This window comes from Balaenoptera borealis (assembly GCF_965194805.1).
Source record: "Balaenoptera borealis genome assembly, chromosome: 1".
NCBI classification, from domain to species: Eukaryota; Metazoa; Chordata; class Mammalia; order Artiodactyla; family Balaenopteridae; genus Balaenoptera; species Balaenoptera borealis.
Genome location: NC_138860.1, coordinates 61,249,864 through 61,271,087, shown reverse-complemented (window position 1 = coordinate 61,271,087; position 21,224 = coordinate 61,249,864). Strand labels below are relative to the sequence as shown.

At 41.1% G+C, this 21,224-nt stretch overlaps 1 long non-coding RNA gene and 1 pseudogene across 2 annotated transcripts in view; both read left to right on the top strand.

Annotated features, from left to right (window-relative positions):
- Positions 1-21,224, top strand: part of LOC309636198 — a 937,790-nt gene that overhangs the window by 447,527 nt on the left and 469,039 nt on the right. The window lies entirely within an intron of this gene.
- LOC309632743 (PSME3-interacting protein pseudogene) lies at positions 1,490-20,907 on the top strand (annotated as a pseudogene). The gene has a single exon. The product of its transcript is annotated as a PSME3-interacting protein pseudogene (transcript).

The following is a 21,224-nucleotide window of genomic DNA, read 5'->3' as shown; positions in this document are numbered from 1 at the left end:
AACTGAAACACAAAGATTTGTGCAGTGTATGGAGAAGGTGTTGTGACTGATCGAACGTGTCAAAAGTGGTTTGTGAAGTTTCGTGCTGGAGATTTGTTGCTGGACGGAGCTCCATGGTCGGGTAGATCAGTTGAAATTGATAGCGATCAAGTTGAGTTATTAACTGAGAACAGTCAACATTATACTATGCAGGAGACAGCTGACATACTCAAAATGTCCAAATCAAGCACTGAAAATAATTTACACTAGCTTGGTTATGTTAATCACTTTGAAGTTTGCGTTCCACATAAGTTAAGAGAAAAAAAACCTTCTTGACCATATTTCCATATGCCATTCTCTACTTAAATGTAAGGAAAACGTTCTGTTTTTAAAACAAATTGTGACAGGCGATGACAAGTGGATACTGTGCAATAATGTGGAACAGAAGAGATCGTGGGGCAAGTGAAATGAACCACCACCAACCACACCAGAGACCGGTCTTCATCCAAAGAAGGTGATGTTGTGTATATGGTTGGATTAAAAGGGAGTCCTCTATTATGCGCCTCTTCCAGAAAACCAAACAATTAATTCCAACAAGTACTGCTCCCAGTTAGACCAACTGAAAGCAGCACTCGACGAAAAGCACCCAGACCTAGTCAACAGAAAATGTGTAATCTCCCACCAGGATAACACAAGACCGCATGTTTCTTTGATGACCAGGCAAAAACTATTACAGCTTGGCTAGGAAGTTCTGATTCATCTGCCATATTCACCGTATATTGCACCTTTGGATTTCCATTTATTTCAATCTTTACAAAATTCTCTTAATGGAAAAAATTTCAATTCTCTGGAAGACTGTAAAAGGCACCTGGAAGAGTTCTTTGCTGAAAAAGATAAAAAAGTTTTGGGAAGATGGAATTATGAAGTAGCCTGGAAAATGGCAGAAGGTAGTGGAACAAAAGGGTGAATACATTGTTCAATAAAATGGTGAAAATTGGTGAAAATGAAAAATGTGTCTTTTATTTTTACTTAAAAACCAAAGGCACTGGGCTTCCCTGGTGGCACAGTGGTTAGGAATCCGCCTGCCAATGCAGGAGACATGGGTTCAAGCCCTGGTCTGGGAAGATCCCGCGTGCCGCGGAGCAACTAAGCCCGTGTGCCACAACTACTGAGCCTGCGCTCTAGAGCCCACGATCCACAACTACTGAAGCCCGTGTGCCACAGCTGCTGAGGCCCGTGAGCTTAGAGTCTGTGCTCCATAACAAGAGAAGCCACCGCAGTGAGAAGCCTGCACACCGCAAGGAAGAGTAGCCCCCACCCGCCGCAACTAGAGAAAGCCCACGTGCAGCAATGAAGACCCAACGCACCCAAAAATAAAAATTAATTAATTAATTAAAAAAAAACTGAAGGCACTTTTTGACCAACCCAATATATAACATTACCTTATATTTATCCTTTATAAAACATCATAATTTAAGTTATATAATTATTTATGAAAGTTGTGTGATTATTTGTTTAACATCTGTCTCTCGTGCTGGATTGTATGTGTCAAGAGCCAGGAGAACTCTGTCCCTTTTTTCATCATTATACTTCTAGCATCTAGCAAGATGCCTAGTCCATAGTAGATGCTCAATAAACATTTGTTGAATGAGTGAGTGAATGATTAGATTAATGAATGAATGTGAAATCTAGCATTAGTTTTAGTTGTGTAAAAAGTTAGACGATACTTTGAATAAACCCTGGATAAGACATAAAACTGTGTCCTTACTGGTTAAAGAATGAGAATACAGAAAAAAAAATTTTTTTTAAGGTGGCTCTCAATTTCTTTATTGTGTAAATTATTGAAAATAAATGTCAGATAGCTTTGTTCTTTTTTTTTTTAAAGGACCCTGAATTTTATTTTATTTTTTTATTTTTATTATTAGTTTTTAAATTAATTTATTTATTTTTGGCTGTGTTGGGTCTTCATTTCTGTGCGAGGGCTTTCTCTAGTTGTGGCAAGCGGGGGCCACTCTTCATCGCGGTGCGCGGGCCTCTCACTATCGCGGCCTCTCTTGTTGCGGAGCACGGGCTCCAGACGCGCAGGCTCAGTAATTGTGGCTCACGGGCCTAGTTGCTCCGCGGCATGTGGGATCTTCCCAGACCAGGGCTCAAACCCGTGTCCCCTGCATTAGCAGGCAGATTCTCAACCACTGCGCCACCAGGGAAGCCCTGTTCTTATTTTTATGGTATACAATTTTTCATCTTATCAGCAATTGCTACATTGGTTTCCCTCATCTTAAGTGTATTAGTGAATCTTCACATTTATATGTAATAAACCTTTATGATAAGGTCACAAAAGACCCAAGGGAAGAATAAATGAAATATAAAAGTCAAAACCTGACATTTTAATAACAATAAAAAATAAAAAGAAACAGCCTATGCCTAGGAGAGAGAAAGTACCTGGTAAGCACCCAATGAAAAGAGGAGAAGGACTTCATGTCAAAAGAGGCAGAAGCTAGGGAAGATGAAGACATTTTAACAAGAGTTTAAAAGAACTGAGAGAAAAGTTGTGTCTTTAGCTGCCTGGATATGAATATGGGAGTAGAGGGCCAAGGGGGGTCCATTTAGAAAGACATGCCCAGGTGCAAATCTGGCAAAAGACAAGGCTTGAGGCAGAGAGTCTGCCTTAAGATACCCTCCTTTTCCATTTCAGGACATCTCGCCAGCATCCTCCCCTACCACCAAATGCCCACTCTCCTCAGGCTGCTGGCTGTCTCCCCTAACCTCCCTAATTAACCCCTCATCCCTACTTACTCCTGGCCTTTTTCTCCTTTTAGAATCTCTGTCAAAACAGAACAGTCCTATGTCTGTGCCAGGATCCAAGCTCTTTTCTCTTCTTAAAAATTCTTCCATAATGTTCTTTTTTAAAAAATTAAAACTTTATTGAGATATAATTCACATACCATGCAATTTACCCATTTAAATGTATATTTCAGTAGTTTTTAATATAGTCACAGAGTTGTGTAATAATCACAATCACTTTTTATCATCTTAGAAACAAACCCGGTACCCATTAGCAGTCATCCCCATTTCTCCCCAACCCCTAAGCTGAAGCAACTACTAATCAACTTTCTGTCTATATAGATTTGCCTGTTATGAACATTTTACATGAATGGAATCATACAATATGTGGTCTTTTTTGTCAGGTTTTTTTCACTTATTATAATGTATTCAAGGTTCATCTATGTTGTAGCATATATCAGTACTTCATTCCTTTTTATTGCCAAAGAATATTCCGTTGAGTGGATATACCACATTTATTCGTCCATTCATTATTCCACTTTTTTACTATTATGAATAATGCTGCTATGAACATTTGCAGGGTGTTCTTCCATAGGATGTTAGAACTAGAAGGAAGTTTAGCAATTATCTGGTCTAATCTCCATTAAACTCTTTGGTCACATGACACAGCAAGAGGCAGGTGTAGAAAGGATGTGATAGCGTAAGACTGAACCCTGCTTTCTGCACCAGTGCTGTCAAAAGTAACTACATTTAGTGAACTCAGTCATGTGCCATCACTATTTCAGTTCTAAATAGCTTCTTGTTTCACTTTGTATTTAAGTTAAGTCCTCAGTTGAACCTGCCTGAAACTGATGGTTTTCTTCTGTTATTATTAATGCCTCTAGAAGTAGGCTGTTTCCACAGGCTTCCCCAGCTGGACTCCAGTGCACTCACTCAAATCCAGCATCTACTAAAAATGACTTTCTACCCTTAACTACAAGTGCTGCTGTTACTGCTACTTTTATCACATCTGATGATCTTCTCCATCTTTGTTTCTTTGTATTTTTATGCACTTATTCACTGCATTACACTGCTCAGAAGAGAATTTTTTTTCTCCATCTCCTTGAGAAATCCAAGATTTCACTGTTGTTAGCTGCACTTTGGATACAGTGTTAGTCTGTACCACCTCAAGTTTTCCCTGTTTTACACTAATCTATTGGCTAGTGTTAGTCTGAGATCCTTTCTCACCTTTTCAGGTAAAAAAAAAACAAAAACAAAACTGATTCTTAAACTCCCTTTGAGGTCTCCTAACCAGTGGGTGGTTTCCAGCACGCTGATTATCTAAATCAGTGATCTGCAAACTGGGGTACGCATTCGCATACATAAAGAGTTTCCAGGAAGTACATATTAGTGCACAATTTCAACAGGATCAATTTCTAGATTTTCAATTTCTGTTTAAACTCGTTCCTCATTGATATGGGTGAGAACAAGTTTGCTCAAGCTGAGTTTTCCTGGACCACTAATTATCCCTGTCCAAATTAATGAAAGAAAAACTCACCTCTCATCCAGTCTAAATTTACTTCAATGCATTGCCCCAGAGTGTTAAAAAAAAACCCAGGGCACTAAAAATGCAATAATTAAATATTGTGTTTGTGATAAGAAAGTGAGTGTCTCTAATGAACTAGGGAAAAGAATATTCACAAATCAGGTGGTTTCCAATTCTTTGCTTTCTACAAAATTGAAGATGTTAGTTGATGGATCATTAAGAATCATTTTTAGTGAACAATAACTATTGACTGCTACTGATATAATCCCCCTTTCAGTTCTATCCACTTGCTTATATGAATGCAGTTTCTCAATATTCACACCTATAAAAAATAAAAACATTAGCTTACACTAGCAGTAATATCCATCCAAGAATACAGAAACAAATTGAAAAAATAAAATAACCTCATCTGTTTTATCAAGATATGCATTTGCAATACAATTTTATTCCATTGACTATCTATCAAAATGTGTAATATATTTGCATTGTTTTGACCAATTCTATAGTAATACTATAGAGAATAATGATTCAATTTAAAATAGACTTTTAACACCTAGAACCTTATGCTAGTACATAAAACAAAAATTTTAAATGGCTGTTTTTACTTTCTTTCTTTTTCTTTTTCCTTAAGAACGAGCGGCCCTTGCGGTGGCGGTTTGGGGTGGGCGCCGCCAAGGTGAGGGGGTCTCGCCTCCCGCAAGCTGGTAGACTGATTGTTCCATTATGGATGGAGGGGATGATGGTAACCTTGTTATCAAAAAGAGGTTTGTGTCTGGGGCAGAATTAGATGAATGGCGCAAAAGGAGGCAAGAAGAATGGGAGAAAGTTCGAAAACCTGAAGATCCAGAAGAATGCCCAGAGGAGGTTTATGACCCTCGGTCTCTAAATGAAAGGCTACAGGAACAGAAAGATAGGAAGCAGCAGGAGTATGAAGAACAGTTCAAATTCAAAAACATGGTAAGAGGCTTAGACGAAGATGAGACCAACTTCCTTGATGAGGTTTCTCGGCAGCAGGAACTAATAGAAAAGCAGCGAAGAGAAGAACTGAAAGAACGGAAGGAATACGGAAGTAATCTCAACAAGGTTGGAATTTCTCAAGAAAACAAGAAGGAAGTGGAGAAGAAAGTGGCTGGGAAACCCACAGAAACGAAGACCAAGTTATCCCAGGCAAAGCTGTTGGCAGGAGCTGTGAAGCATAAGAGTTCAGAGAGTGGCAACGGTGTGAAAAGACTGAAATCGGACCCTGACCCAGATGACAAGAATCAAGAAGCCCCGTCCTGCATGTCTCTTGGAATCACATCTCCGATTGGTCCCTCCATCCACTGCCCCTCCGCTGCCATCTGTATCAGCATCCTCCCAGGTTTGGGCGCCTACTCTGGGAGCAGCGACTCTGAGTCCAGCTCAGACAGCGAAGGCACCATCAACGCCACCGGCAAGATGGTCTCCTCCATCTTCGGAACCAACACCTTCCTCGAGGCCCCCTAGTTCCTCTGTTCTTACCACAGGGAGCTCCTCCCCAAGAGTAGACTGGACAGTTTATTCTGCCTACAGGCATTACCTCCCACAGAAAAGTCCTTTGCCAGCTCCCTGTGCACACCATGACATTTTTAACCTCATCTAAAAATGTGCCAGAGGGCTTCCCTGGTGGCGCAGTGGTTGAGAGTCTGCCTGCCAATGCAGGGGACGCGGGTTCGAGCCCTGGTCCGGGAGGATCCCACGTGCCGCGGAGCGACTGGGTCCGTGAGCCACAGCTACTGAGCCTGCGCGTCTGGAGCCTGTGCTCTGCAACAAGAGAGGCCGCGATGGTGAAGAGGCCCGCGCACCACGATGAGGGGTGGCCCCTGCTTGCTGCAACTAGAGAAAGCCCTCGCACAGAAACGAAGACCCAACACAGCCATAAATAAATAAATAAATAAATAATTTTTTTAAAAACAAAAAAACAAACAAAAAAAACTTTGTATACAATTTAAAAAAAAAATGTGCCAGAATCCACTTGTGGCCCGACTTGTGTTTGTTTCCTCTTTCTACTCCAGTACAGATGCCCAAACCTGTCCCACGGCCTCTGTCCTCACTGATGTAGTAGGGCAGAGGTCAGGGCCCAGCAGAAACTCCACTAAAAATGCCCTGGGAAGATAGGTACCAAGCGGCTTGCAGAGGGTTTGGGTTCTGTTGCTTTCTTGTTTTTTTTTTGGTTTCTGTTTCTTTTTTTTTCCTTTCCCAACACCACAAAGAAGCAAGGACAGTTATTGAACAGGTATCATTTAAACATTCTATTCTAGACAAAGGCGCCATTTGATTATACTGCGTTGTGGAGTGTGCAGGGGGGAGAGAAGGTCCCAGGTGATGGAATGGCGCACTGCCCTGGAACTAACTTACTCTTGATGTTGTGTGACTAAGTAAAGATTCTAAACTACAAAAAAAAAAAAAAGAAAAGAAAAGAAAAAAAATTTTTTAATGTATTTTAAGAGAATTATGATAATAATCAAAATATGTGAACCATAGTATTTTATATTTAGATAAAATTCTGTGGGAGTAGTAAAATGAAATTTTTATTTCAAGGAGAAAAAAATGTAAAATTTCTGACCATTAAAAAAGAAATGTTCATGCAATTTTTTAATATTTAATCACTATAATATTAAAATTCAACTGGATATGGTGAAAAGAATGATATAATAATTTTGTATTTACTGAAATTTTCCTTTATTAAAAACATATTTTGTTTTACTTCATTGAGAATAATTATAATAGCTACTTTAAAATCATTGTCTGTTAGTTCCAACATCCATTTAATCTCAGCGTCTGATCTGCTTCATGTTCTTTTCTTTTGAGAATATGCTTTATTTCCTTGTTCCTTCATGTGAAACATAACTTGGAATTCTATGCCGAACATTATGAATGCCATAGTGTGGAAAATATGGATTCTGTTATTTTTCTCCAAAGAGGAAATTTGTTTTAGCAGGTATTTTTCCTTGGCTGGGCTTGAATTGCAAACTCTGTTTCTTCTATGGCAACTTGGATCTCTTCAGATCTTTTTCATCTTTAGCTGGCTGCTTTGAGTCTGCTCTGCCCATGCGTAGTTCAGGAGTCCAGTCAGAGATGTGGATAGATAGCATTTGGGGGTCCCTACTCTGGTTCTTCCCTTCCAGAATTTACCCACGCTCTTTACTATTAAAGTTAGTAAGTTTCCTAACTTCAATTTTCTAATTCTCCAGGCCTGAAGGATTGCAAGTTTTATCACGTGTGCTGTTGCCACATGCAGGCTGTACTTAGCCTCAAGCTAAATGCCGCAGAGACAGAAATTTATTTATTTAATTCAGTCTTCCCTCTCCACACAAGTATGAACTTCCCACCAGAGTTGGTATACTTCTGCTTGCTCTCCAGTACCTTCAGATACTGATTTTCTGGTTTTTTGGTTTGGTTTGGTTTGGTTTGGTTTGGTGTTAGGTCCAGACTTTGCAGCTATTTTCTATGTGGATGGAAGTTGAGTGGTCATCCAGTAGAGTCTTAGTCATCATACCTGAAACCAGAACCCAATTTTGTTTTAAAATGTTAATCAGCATTTATGATAAGCTAGGAATGCTATCCTTTGCCATTATTTAAACTAATGACAAAAAAAAATTTAGACATCAACCTTATAACGTAAAAGGATGTTCTTTTTTTTTTCAAAATTACTTTAAGGGTGTTATATCAGAAACCTCTTCTGTGCAATTTCAGATCCTCTCAGCCTCACTTGACTCTTGCTCTAGCCACCATTGTGGCCACCAGTTTTACACAGGTAAAACCTGACAGTGTCTCATCTCATGCCTATGCCAAGTGCCTCTTGCCTCCCATCCCGTTGACCATGAGGCATGGGATGGTGTAGGACCCAACATGGAGCACACACATGCATGTCCCAGAGTTTGGGGAAGTTAAGACTCTGTGGGTGGAACTTTGACAGGTGGTAGATGGAAACCAGTGAATAAATTTTCTTTCTCCCCCAAGAATAACAATCTAGCTTTGAAAAGCCGGTCCAGCAGAATCAAGCAGGTACTCATACGGAGTAAAAGACAACTCAGTGATGCGTTGTTTTGTTGGCTTTCCCTCTATTCTTGGCTCACATCGCTTTCCCCTCACTCCTTTCCTCCCCCAAGATAGCATGTAACGCAGTCATAGCGTGGAAGCTTTGTTTTCTGGGGTAGCCAAGTTAAGAAAGAAGTATGTGAACCTCACCTTTAGTTCCAAGGGCAAAGATTCAGAGTCATCTGCTCATCACATATGATTTCTGGTCTTCTAAACTCTCCTTCCACTCTGACCTACAGCAACTCTAACCAACCTAGTCTCACCCTGCTCTGAAACGCCCTCAAGTTTCAGTGATCCACTTTGCTCATCATGAGAGATTTTATATCTGACCTATGACTTTGGAGGAAACAGAACATCTTCCAGGTCCAGAGCTACTAGAAGGGCTACATCCTAAAGACATAGCAGAGCCTTGAACCCTGACTCCTCAGTCTTTCTTTTTTCCCCTTTTCAAAAATGTTCCCCTTCTATCTTATTTCTGAGACAAAGAATAAAGCATCTGTGGTAAATGTACAAAAAAAGGAAGCTGGCATTCAAACTGCACATGTTCCATCAGACAAGCTCTTTTTAATACCTTAACAATTTCCTGTTGTTGATCATGTGAGTTTCAATAGCTACATTCAGCTATTTTGTTGATGAGACAAACAGCAGAATCAGAACCAAAGAGTGAACAATGAAGAGAAGCAAATTATACTTCAGTATAAGGAAGAACTTTCTAATGATTGGTGCAGTTAAACAAGCAGAGCAGAGAGAATGACTGCATTATGGGATGTAAGAGCCACATGGAGAGGTTATATAACTACCTGTTTGGAATGTTTTGGGGCAGTGATACTCAAGCTTGAGCCCCCAGAATTTCTGATTTAATCATTTGAGGAAGCTTGAGAACTTGTATTTCTAACAAGTGTCCAGGTAATGCTAATAATGCGGGCCTCAGGACCATACTTTGAGAACTACTGTACAGACATTCTGATTAGATAACCCCTCAATTGAGATGCAGGAGAATGTAGCAGTTAAGGGCAAAAGCTTTAAAATCAGATTAGACCTAAGTTTGAATTTCAGTTCCTTTATATTCTGGCTGTGGGTATTTAAGCAGGCTTCCTCATCTGTAGACAGGAACACCTCATTTTATTGTGCTTCACTTTATTGCACCTCACATATACTCCATGTTTTACAAACTGAAGGTTTGTAGCAACCCTGCGTAAAGCAAGTCTATTGATGCTATTTTTCCAACAGCATTTGTTTACTTCATGTCTCTGTATCACATTTTGGTAATTCTCACAATATTTCAGACTTTTAAATTATTATTATATTTGTTATGGTGATCTGCGATCATTGATCTTTGATATTACTATTGTAATTGTTTTGGGGCACCACAAATCGTGCCCCTATAAGACAGCCAATTTAGTGGATAAATGTTGTGTGTGTTCTGACTGCTCCACCCACCAGCCTTCCCCTGTCTCTCTCCTGCTTCTTGGGCCTTCCTAGTCCCTGAGACACAACAGTATTGAAATTAGGCCAGTGAGTAACCCTTGCAATGGCCTCTAAGTTTTCAAGTGAAAGGAAGAGTCACACATCTCTCACTGTAAATCAAAAGGTAGAAGTGCTTAAGCTTAGTGAGGAAGACATCTCAGAAGCTGAGATAGACCAAAAGCTAGGTCTCTTGTGCCAATTAGCCAAGTTGTGAATGCAAAGGAAAAGTTCTTGAAGGAAATTAAAAGCGCTACTCCAGTGAACATATGAATGATAAGAAATAAATAGCCCTGTCGCTGATATGGAGAAAATTTTAATGTTCTGGATAGAAGATTAAACCAGCCACAATATTCCCTTAAGCCAAAGTCCAATCCAGAGCAAGGCCCCAACTCTCTTCAGTTCTATGAAGGCTGAGAGAGGTGAGGAAGAAAAGTCTGAAGCTAGCAGAGGTTCCTTCAAGGAAACTAGGTTAACCATGAGGATTAAGGAAATAAGCTGTCTTCATAACACAAAAGTGCTAGGTGAAGCAGCAAGTGCTGATGTAGAACCTGCAGCAAGTTATCCAGAGGATGTAGCTAACATAATTAATGAAGGTGGCTACACTAAACAACAGATTTTCAATGTAGATGAATTAGCTTTCTATTGGAGAGAAGATGCCATCTAAGACTTTCATAGATAGAGAGAAGTCAGTGCTTGGCTTCAAAGCTTCAAAGGACAGGCTGACTCTCTTGCCAGGAGCTAATGCAGCTGGTGCCTTTAAGTTGAAGTCAGTGCTTATTTACCATTCTGAAAATCCTAGGGCTCTTAAGAATTATGCTAAATGTACTCTTCCTGTGCTCTGTAAATGGAACCACAAAACCTGGATGACAGCACATCTGTTTATAATATGGTTTACTGAATATTTTAAGCCCCCCTATTGAGACCTACTGCTCAGAAAAAAAAAAAAAATTCCTTTCAAAGTATTACTGCTCATTGACAATGCACCTGGTCACCCAAGAGCTCTGATGGAGATGTACAATGAAATTAATGTTGTTTTCATGTCTACTAACACAACATCCATTCTTCAGCCCATGGATCAAGGAGACATTTCAAATTTCAAGTCTTAGTGTTTAAGAAATACATTTTGTAAGGTGATAGCTGCCATAAATAAGGATTCCTCTGATGGATCTGAGCAAAGTCAATTGAAAACCTTCTGGTAAGGATTCACCATTCTAGATGCCATTAAGAAAATTCATGATTCATGGGAAAAGGTCAAAATACGAACATGAACAGTAGTTTGGAAGAAGTTGATTCCAATCCTCATGGATGACTTTGAGGGGTTCAAAACTCCAGTGGAGGAAGTACCTGAAGATGTGGTGGAAACAGTAAAAGAAAAGGAGCTTGAAGCTGTAACTGAATTGTTGTAATCTCATGATAAAACTTTAACAGATGAGGAATTGCTTCAGATGAGCAGAGAAGGTGGTTTCTTGAGATGGAAGCTACTCCGGTGAAGACTAGTGAAATGACAGCAGAGGATTTAGAATATTACATAAACAGTTGATAAAGAAGCAGTAGGTCTTGAGAGTAGTGACTCCAATTTTGAAAGAAGTTCTATTGTGGCTAAAATGCTATCAAATAACATTGATGCTACAGAGAAATCATTTGTGAAAAGAAGAGTCAATCGATGCAGCAAACATCGTTGTCTTATTTTAAGAAAGCACCACACCCACCCCAACCTTCAGCAACCACCACCCTGATCACTCAGCAGCCATCAATATTGAGGCAAGACCCTCCACCCGCAAAACGACTATGACTCACTGAAGACTCAGATGATGGTTATCATTTTTTAGCAATAAAGTATTTTTAATTAGGCATTTACATTGATTTTTTAGACATAATTCTATTGCACTCTGAATAGATTTCAGTATGGTGTAAACATAACTTCTATATGCACTGGGAAACCAAAAAATTTATGTGACTCTCTTTATTGCGATATTCCCTTTATTGGGGTTGTCTGGAACCAAACCCATAATATCTGAGGTATGCCTGTGATTGGAAAATCGATAAGACTCACTGCGTAATTGCAGGGAATAAATACATTAAAAGCAAAGTAGCCATTAATATCCTTCGTTGTCTGCAAGGAGCCATAATATGCCCTCCTATTTAGCTATCATCACTATAGGAATAAATCCCTTTCCTTTTCAGAATAAGGACACCTATTTCCAGAGCAGAAGCAGGGACACCCAGCTACAGCAATAATCTATATATACCATGTGTCAGGAAATCTCATTGAGACCCATTTTTCCCCCCAGGAACGCTATATCAGCATGTAAACATCACCTCAATTAAACCAACTTTCTGGAAAAAAATGGCTTCCTCTGTGCTAACAAATTAAAATAATCAGCTGTCTACTCAAGAGAGTCAATATTGACCACTACAGAGGAATCACTATAACCAAATGAGGTTTTCTAAAAATAAAAATGAAGTGCTATTTAGGATACCACACATAAACCAAATTTTCCTTTGAAGGGAAAAATCCAATAAAATCATTCTCCTTTTGACGTCACTGGGCATTCCAGATGGTTCTGGGAGCCTAAAAGCATCTCTGCTGACTATAAAGGAAAACCTCAACAAATGAGATTGGTCAATCACATCCTTCAAATGTGTTTGCTCACTGAATGTCCACGCCAGCCTTTCCAAGCAGGAGAACTGAATTTGTGATTTATTCCCCACGCTGACCTCCCGTCAACAAAGGGCAGGCAATCCCCTATGGACCAAAAACAGCCATTTGACTCACATTCTGGACTTCATAACAAGAGCATTTGGCTAGGTAAGGCCTCAGGGGACAAAGAAAACAAAAATAGAAAGCAAAAAGAGCTGGCTCGGAAAGAAATGAGATCACCAAACAACTACAGGCCGACTCTTGTCCCCGCAGTTTCTTGCTGAAGCACACAAATTGAAATTTCTCTCTTCCATGAACCCTCCCCATTCCCATGGGGATCAGACAGCTGAGGGAAGCCCTCACCAAGACAGTTATCTCTATGGAGATGGAGAAGGTTCTGGGAACTACGAAAGCCCGAGAGAGATTTCTACTACTTGTGAAGGCAGTTCAGCTGAGAATAGGGAAAGCTGGCATCCACTTAGTTAACACGGAGCACAAACCATTTGTCAGACAGGATGACAGGCACCTGTGGTGGGAAGTCCACACCTGGCTCTGCCTTCAGGAAAGCCAGTCAGTATGGGAGCTTGAAGCACATTTGGTTACTAGGGGTGTGGAGCATTGTGTGTGTCTCTTTAGGAGAAGGTACAGAGAAACCTGAGAGGAGGCCTGCTGATTTCCACACAATAGGAGTGAAAACAGAAGGAACAAGCACCCCAGTTTCTCCCTCAGAACCTTGGAGAACAGCAGCTACCTGGAGCATCCCCTTCAGGTAGTATCTATGGGGGAGCGAACCCAGCCCCAAACATCTAGGGAGCCAGTCGCCTGAGAAACAGCATGAAAGAGGGAAGCAAATCTGGGTTTTTTTATAATCTGTGGGTATTTCCACTTCCCAAAGTGGAGCTCAAAAGTCATGGCAGCAGGAGAATATAGTATCTCACATTTGTTTAACACTGAGGACTTTACCAAAAGCCTCCATGTCCAACTGAAGAAATATTTATGACACACCTAACAGAAGTCAAGCAGTGTACTAGGCACTTTCAAAGCTATTGCTTTGTTATAATTTTGATATCCACCCTGTTAACTAGTTATTATTGTCAGGAAGTGAATCGGAGAAATCATGAGTTTGGTTCAAATTCAAACGTCTAAAGAGTATCAGTGGAATTAAATTTTCGGTTAAAACTATTAAATCTCCTATATTCATTATGTTGCCTCCAAGCCATTTGCCCATGGGCAACCTCAGAGGGGAACATCTCTTTAGGGTAGATGTCATTAATAGTTGGAGTCTCATACTGCAACCTGAAGAGACAGTGAGAGGAATTCACATTAATTGAGCATCTTGTGTGTGCTGAGCCCTTTCATACACTACCGGTAGAGCATACACTACCTGTATGGCCAAAGGCTGAATTGTGTCCCCACTAAATTCATATGTTAATGGCCTAACTTCAAGTATACCACAGAATGTGACTGTATTTGGAGATAGGGCCTTTACAGAAGTAATCAAGGTAAAATGAGGTCATATGGGTGTCCTCATAAGAAGAGGTTAGGTCTTTTGCCTCCTTAGGTAGGTTTATTCCTAGGTATTTTATTCTTTTTTTTTTTAACATCTTTATTGGAGTATAATTGCTTTACAATGGTGTGTCAGTTTCTGCTTTATAACAGAATGAATCAGCTATACATATATATATGTTCCCATATCTCCCCTCTCTTGCATCTCCCTCCCACCCTCCCTATCCCACCTCTCTAGGTGGTCACAAAACACCGAGCTGATCTCCCTGTGCTATGCAGCTGCTTCCCACTAGCTATCTATTTTAAAAGGGCCTTACTTCTTTTTTTTTTAATTAAAAATTTTTTTTGAATTTTTGAATTTTATTTATATTTTTATACAGCAGGTTCTTATTAGTCATCCATTTTATACACATCAGTGTATGCATGTCAATCCCAATCTCCCAATTCATCACACCACCACCACCACCCCCCTGTGGCTTTCCCCCTTTGGTGTCCATATGTTTGTTCTCTACATCTGTGTCTCAATTTCTGCCCTGCAAACCGGGTCATCTGTAGCATTTTTCTAGGTTCCACATATATGTGTTAATATATAATATTTGTTTTTCTCTTTCTGATTTACTTCACTCTGTATGACCGTCTCTAGATCCAACCACATCTCTACAAATGACCCAGTTTCGTTCCTTTTGATGGCTGAGTAATATTCCATTGTATATATGTACCACAACTTCTTTATCCATTCGTCTGTCAATGGGCATTTAGGTTGCTTCCTTGACCTGGCTATTGTAAATAGTGCTGCAATGAACACTGGGGTGCATGTGTCTTTTTGAATTATGGTTTTCTCTGGGTATATGCCCAGTAGTGGGATTGCTGGGTCATATGGTAATTCTATTTTTAGTTTTTTAAGGAACCTCCATACTGTTCTCCATAGTGGCTGTATCAATTTACATTCCCACCAACAGTGCAAGAGTGTTCCCTTTTCTCCACACCCTCTCCAGCATTTGTTGTTTGTAGATTTCCTGATGATGCCCATTCTAACTGGTGTGAGGTGATATCTCATTGCAGTTTTGATTTGCATTTCTCTAATAATTAGTGATGTTGAGCAGCTTTTCATGTGCTTCTTGGCCATCTGTATGTCTTCTTTGGAGAAATGTCTATTTAGGTCTTCTGCCCATTTTTGGATAGGGTTGTTTGTTTTTTTAATATTGAGCTGCATGAGCTGTTTATATATTTTGGAGATTAATCCTTTGTCCATTGATTCATTTGCAAATATTTTCTCCCATTCTGAGGGTTGTCTTTTCGTCTTGTTTATGGTTTCCTTTGCTTTGCAAAAGCTTTGAAGTTTCATTAAGTCCCATTTGTTTATTTGTGTTTTTATTTCCATTACTCTAGGAGGTGGATCAAAAAAGATCTTGCTGTGATTTATGTCAAAGAGTGTTCTTCCTATGTTTTCCTCTAAGAGTTTGATAGTGTCCGGTCTTACACTTAGGTCTCTAATCCATTTTGAGTTTATTTTTGTGTATGGTGTTAGGGAGTGTTCTAATTTCATTCTTTTACATGTAGCTGTCCAGTTTTCCCAGCACCTAGGTACTTTATTCTTTTTAATGTGATGGTAATGATGTCATTTGCAGCAATATGGATGGACCTAGAGATAATAATACTAAGTGAAGTAAGCCAGACAGAGAAAGACAAATATCATATGATATCACTGATATGTGAAATCTAAAACAAAAACAAAAAACAAACAACAACAACCAAAAAAACCCCCACAATACAAATGAACTTATATACAAAACAGAAATAGACCCACAGACAAAGAAAACAAACTTATGGGTACCAAAGGGGAAGGGAGGGGGGAGGGATAAATTCAGAGTTTGGGATTAACATATACACACTACTATATATAAAATAGATAACCAACAAGGACCTACTGTATAGCACAGGGAACTGTACTCAATATTTTGTAATAACCTATAAGGGAAAAAATCTGAAAAAAAAATAGATATATATGTATGTATAACTGAATCACTTTGCTATACACCTGAAACACAACATCGTAAATCAACTATACTTCAATTTAAAAAAAAATTTTTTTTAATTAAAAAAAAGAGGTTAGGACACAGACTGATGGGTAACCATCTGCAATCCAAGGAGAGAGGCCTTAAGAAACCAACCCTGCTGCCAACTTGATCTCAGATTTCTAGCCTCAGGAACTGTGAGGAAAATAAGTGTCCACTGTTTAAGCCACCCAGTCCGTGGTATTTTGTCATGGCCGCCCTGGCAAACTAATACACTACCTCATTTTTTTTTTTATAATATTTCTGTAAAAGTGGGTATAAATATCCATTCTCAAGGTGATGAATCAGAGGCTTAGAAAGGTAAAGTAACTTTCCAGAGGTCACACAGCCAGCAAGTGGCGAAGCCAAAATCTATCTGATTCTAACTTCTCTTTTTTCTTCCCACCTGGCCCCTGAGGCCACACTCGATTCTAACCCTGAAACTTCCTTTGTGCCCTGTTCCAAAACACCAGGCTTGGAGATTCCCATGAAAATGAAAATATTAACAGAGAGCATCACATAAAAACCTGTGCCTGGGATTTCAAAGGCACAAGACTGAGCAGGGCTGCTGAAGTCAGATGAGGTATAAATAACATCACAATATTTGTAGAAAAGCAAGAAGGAGACCGACTTCCCTCTCTGAACCACAAGGCTTTTAAGCTTGAGGAAACTCTCACAATTTTTTCAGCAGAGGAGAATTGATCACATTTTCTGGGTTCAGAGGACACAAAGACTGATAATGGATTTTCAGCTGGAAAATCTCTTAGAGAACTCTGCGTATCTGTCTGCTACCTTGTCAACATTAGTGGAGTGGGTAAAAATGCTTAGTTTGCAAACTACAGGATTCAAATGTGCCCCCAAAAAACAACAACAAAAAAGCTTTGTTTACTCTTCTATGACTCAACTTCTATTTCATGCACTGATTCTGGCCATTGGCAGAAGCCTCAATCCAGTCCCTTGAGGGGAAAATGGTATTCACTTCAAGTTTAAACAGTCATTTCCACGTCCCCCTCCCCCATCTTCCTCATGCCTAAGTGGCAGCTGTTTATGCTACCATCATTCTATCATGGGCACCTGTTCTCACAGGCACTTGCTGGAAAGTCTCAGACTCCATCTGGTTTCCAGTCCTTGGTCCACAAGGAGACTTTCTGTTTTCCCTCATCCAGGTTTCAAGATACACAGGCCATCACTCAGCACATTTGAGCCCCTCCTCGCTGCCCCAAAGGATATCAGAGCCCTTCCTCCTGATGGACCTTCCAGGCAGGAGGAGACTGAAATGCAGCATCAGACCCATCAGTTGTGAGGCTATGCAAACCCTCTCTCTCTCTCTCTCCTCCCCCTGCAGAGGCTTGGTGGCCGCCTCCTACAGCAAAAGGTGGCCTTGACTCTCAGACTCCCAGCCACTGACACCATCTCAGCCCAGAGAGGGAAGGCCAACATGGAGCTCTTTTCCAGGGACACTGACCTTGCCTCTCAGGTCTCCTGCTCCCCATCTCACTCCCCTCTCAACTAGTCTCCAGGCCAGGGCCAGGACCCCTCGTGGCTCAGTGCTTCTCTTAACAATCTGTTGTTTTTGAGCAGATTATTTCGTGATTCGACTCTTGCAAATCAAAACTGTGGCTTTTAAGATCACTGTTTCTGCTTTAAGTTTTAAGAATTCCTAAGCCTCTGATTTCTTGCCTCAAAAAAATAGACATGATTATACTTACTTTTACAGGGAAATTATTATAAGAATGAAGTCAGCCCATTTTGGAACACAAAAGCCAAGAATTTGATTCTCTGCTGTCTGTATTTTGGGAAATCCCTGCCCAATATAATCACACTACTGAATGAAGAGAGGGTAAATCCAGGAATTGCAAAGGGAGAGAAATGCTCAAGTATTTTATTCTAAATCTTACCACTACCACACAGAGGGGGAAGGGGAGGGTGGGAGGAACTGAGAGAGTAGCACTGACATATATACACTACCATGTGTAAAATACATAGCTAGTGGAAAGCTGCAGGACAGCACAGGGAGATCAGCTCGGTGCTTTGTGTCCACTTAGAGGGGTGGGATAAGGAGGGTGGGAGGGAGGCTTAAGAGGGAGGGGATATGGGGATATATGTATACATAAAGCTGATTCACTTTGTTCTACAGCAGAAACTAACACAACACTGTAAGGCAATTATACTCCAATAAAATAAATAAATAAATAAATCTTAGCACTACCATGTCGTATAATAATATATCATCATAACATATGATAAGGTATTATATCACATATAATTAATATAATTATATTTATTAGAATACTATAATATCACATGTATTATATATATATATCCTGTATTATATTTCTCTGTCATTCATGAATGGGAGAGTATTTCCAGCCCTGTTCACCCTGCTAGACCAGACACCTCCACAGAGAACAAGACCCTCATTTAACAGAGTTCCACACTTTACCCAAAAGCACACACAGCTCTCTCCCTCACTTCATTCAGGTTTCTGTCCAAATGTCACCTCTCCAGTGAGGTCATCCCTGGCCCCGTCTCTCAAACAGCACACACCCATCCTCATCACCCTTTTTCTCTCATCCTCCTTTGTTTTTCTTCATCGCTCTTATCACCTGACATGCATTACACATGTGGGTTTTTTCTTATATGTGTCTACCACACACACCTAGAATGTAAGCTCTGTGAGAGCATGGACTTTGACTGCTTGGCTCGATGTCCTATTTCCAATGACTAGAACATTCCCTGCAGATAATAGACACCCAGTATTAGTGGAAAGGAAGAAAGGAGGGGACTAAACAGGCCAGCTGTCACCCTCCCTCTCTTGCATCTCAAATGGTGCCTCCAAAGGTTCTAGCTCAAGAGTATCCACAGGAGCTTTTTTTTCCCCTACTTTCTTTTATTTATTTATTTTTTTCTTTCCATCTTTTTTAAAAAAAAATCAAAGTATCGTTGATTTACAATGTTATGTTAGTTTCAGGTGTACCACAAAGTGATTCAGTTATACATACATTTTTTTTTTCAGATTCTTTTCCCTTATAGGTTGTTACTACGTATTGAATAGAGTTCCCTGTGCTGTACAGTAGGTTCTTGTTGGTTATCTATTTTATATGTAGTAGTGTGTATATCCCACAGAGTCTTGGAAAGAAGCTACCTAGAGCTTGTCCTCTGCCTTCTTTCAGGAACCAGAGCCCTGGTTCTTCCTCTGCGTTTCTCTTACTCCTGCTGACTCAGCACAGTTTGCCAAACACTGCCTTCCCTGGACCGGCTTCCTCAGAGCCGTGTGCCCTTCAGGGGGGGCCCGTGCAAAGCCTGCTGCCTGCACCACCGCTAGGCAGGGTCGCCCCAGAACTGCCTTTCTCTCCTCTGCCTCTGGGGATCCCACGGAGAGAAAAAGCTGAGTGGGGAGGGACTGGGGTTATCCCGGTATGCAGCACTTCACTTTCTTCAGGCCTTGATGTCTTCGTGTTGGCCCAGAGCTGAAGGAAGTAAAGTCACGCCCACCCAGAACAGCCAACCACCCTGCAAGAGGCCAGTTCCTCTGTGGCCTACTACCGCACTTCTTCCATCTCCCATTCTCTCCCACTGGGCTTTTTGCACATGTGCTTCACCTCCCTAGAATGGCCTTCCCAACCCACCTTGGCCTGGCCAACTTTTGCTCATGTTCAGGACCCCACACAAATGTGGCGCTTCCCAGACACACGCACCTCCTCCGCAGTCTGGGTTAGGCCTCCGCCTTCCCATGAGCCCCTGTGTTCTGCTCTGTCAGCTTTTATCATTCTGCCTTGTGGTATAATCAGCTTCCCCACTTGTGAGCAAGCCTACTGAAAACAAAAGTTCTGGCTTACTTCTTTTGGACCTCCTGTCCTTTACCCAGAGTCAGACACACAGAACCAGTGAAATGTATGTTTGCTCACTCATTGGTTCATTCCCTAAATACTGGAGCAGGCACTGTACTTGGTGCTCAAGGCACTAGAGCAAAGACAGATGAGATCTCTGTCCTCAAGGAACCTGTATCCTAATGAGGGAGACAGATAATAAACACATAGACAAATAATTATAGATCAGTAGTAAGGTCACGAAGAAAATAAGCAAGGTACTTTGATCAACATCAGCGGGGGGATCCTGCTTTAGGAAGAGTGATCAGGGCAGGCACAGGAGAAGGAATGAATGAAAGAATGAATGGGTCCGCTAAAGGAGGCTAAGGCCAGCCCGGAATGTGTAGGGCTCACCCTGTGATTCTAGAAAGCAGCTCACAAAGGATGGAGAAACTCACATTCAAATTCAGATACAGCCTCTAGAAGAATTGCCCAATAAGATTCCCTGCCCTGGAAGATGAGAACAGGATGTCAGGGCAGCCCCTATCACCAAGGGTGTTCTAGCCTTAAGGAATACAACCCTCTGAGGGGAGATACCTGGGAATCCAAAGAAAGGAAATAAGGAAATGAGGCTGCTTTCTGGCTCATCCAGACCAACAAGACAGGAGAGCCTTCCTGAGTTCCTGCCTCAGGTGCTGCTGACCTACCCAGACAGCATTGTTGGGGGAGCTACATCCTGGAGAGGAGGGCTCCTGGGTGAGGACCCTTCCGCTCTTGCTCCTGAGGCGCTGTCCTGCCCCATGGGGTTTATGGAACATGCCACACCTACCGGCAACAGGTGCGGGTCTCTTTTGTCAGCGGTGGCACTTCCTGGGCCTCCGAAGAACCCAGCCCACACCCAATGGGGATGGCATCTTGTATCTCCAGTGGAGGGAGAAATGACCTCCAGTTGTCCTTCCAGGTGTCCTGGACCTCCTCGTGAGAGCTTCCAAAATGCTAGACCTACCGCCACCCTGAGTGGGAAGTAAATGCCGGCATATGGCAGATATAAGACTATTTGCAGATAATAAATAATAGCCAACATGCAGTGAGTGCTTACTTACTCCGTGCCAGAGTGTAAGTAATATTTATTCACATACACATAAGTGTAAGTGCTTCTCTACCGGCTTGTTACATTATATTGAATAAACAAGACCAACTTCGTTTCTCAATCTCACCCAAGGCACAGTGCGACGGACACTCAGGTAGGATCTGGCCTTCCGGGCCTCTGTGAGTGAGGGATGCCTGGAGAAAGCCTCCAATTGCCATATACTTAAGGTCCCACATCTTTAAAGTGTGTTCACTGCTTTCCTTAAAAATCCTGGGACTTCCCTGGTGGCGCAGTGGCAAGAATTCGCCTG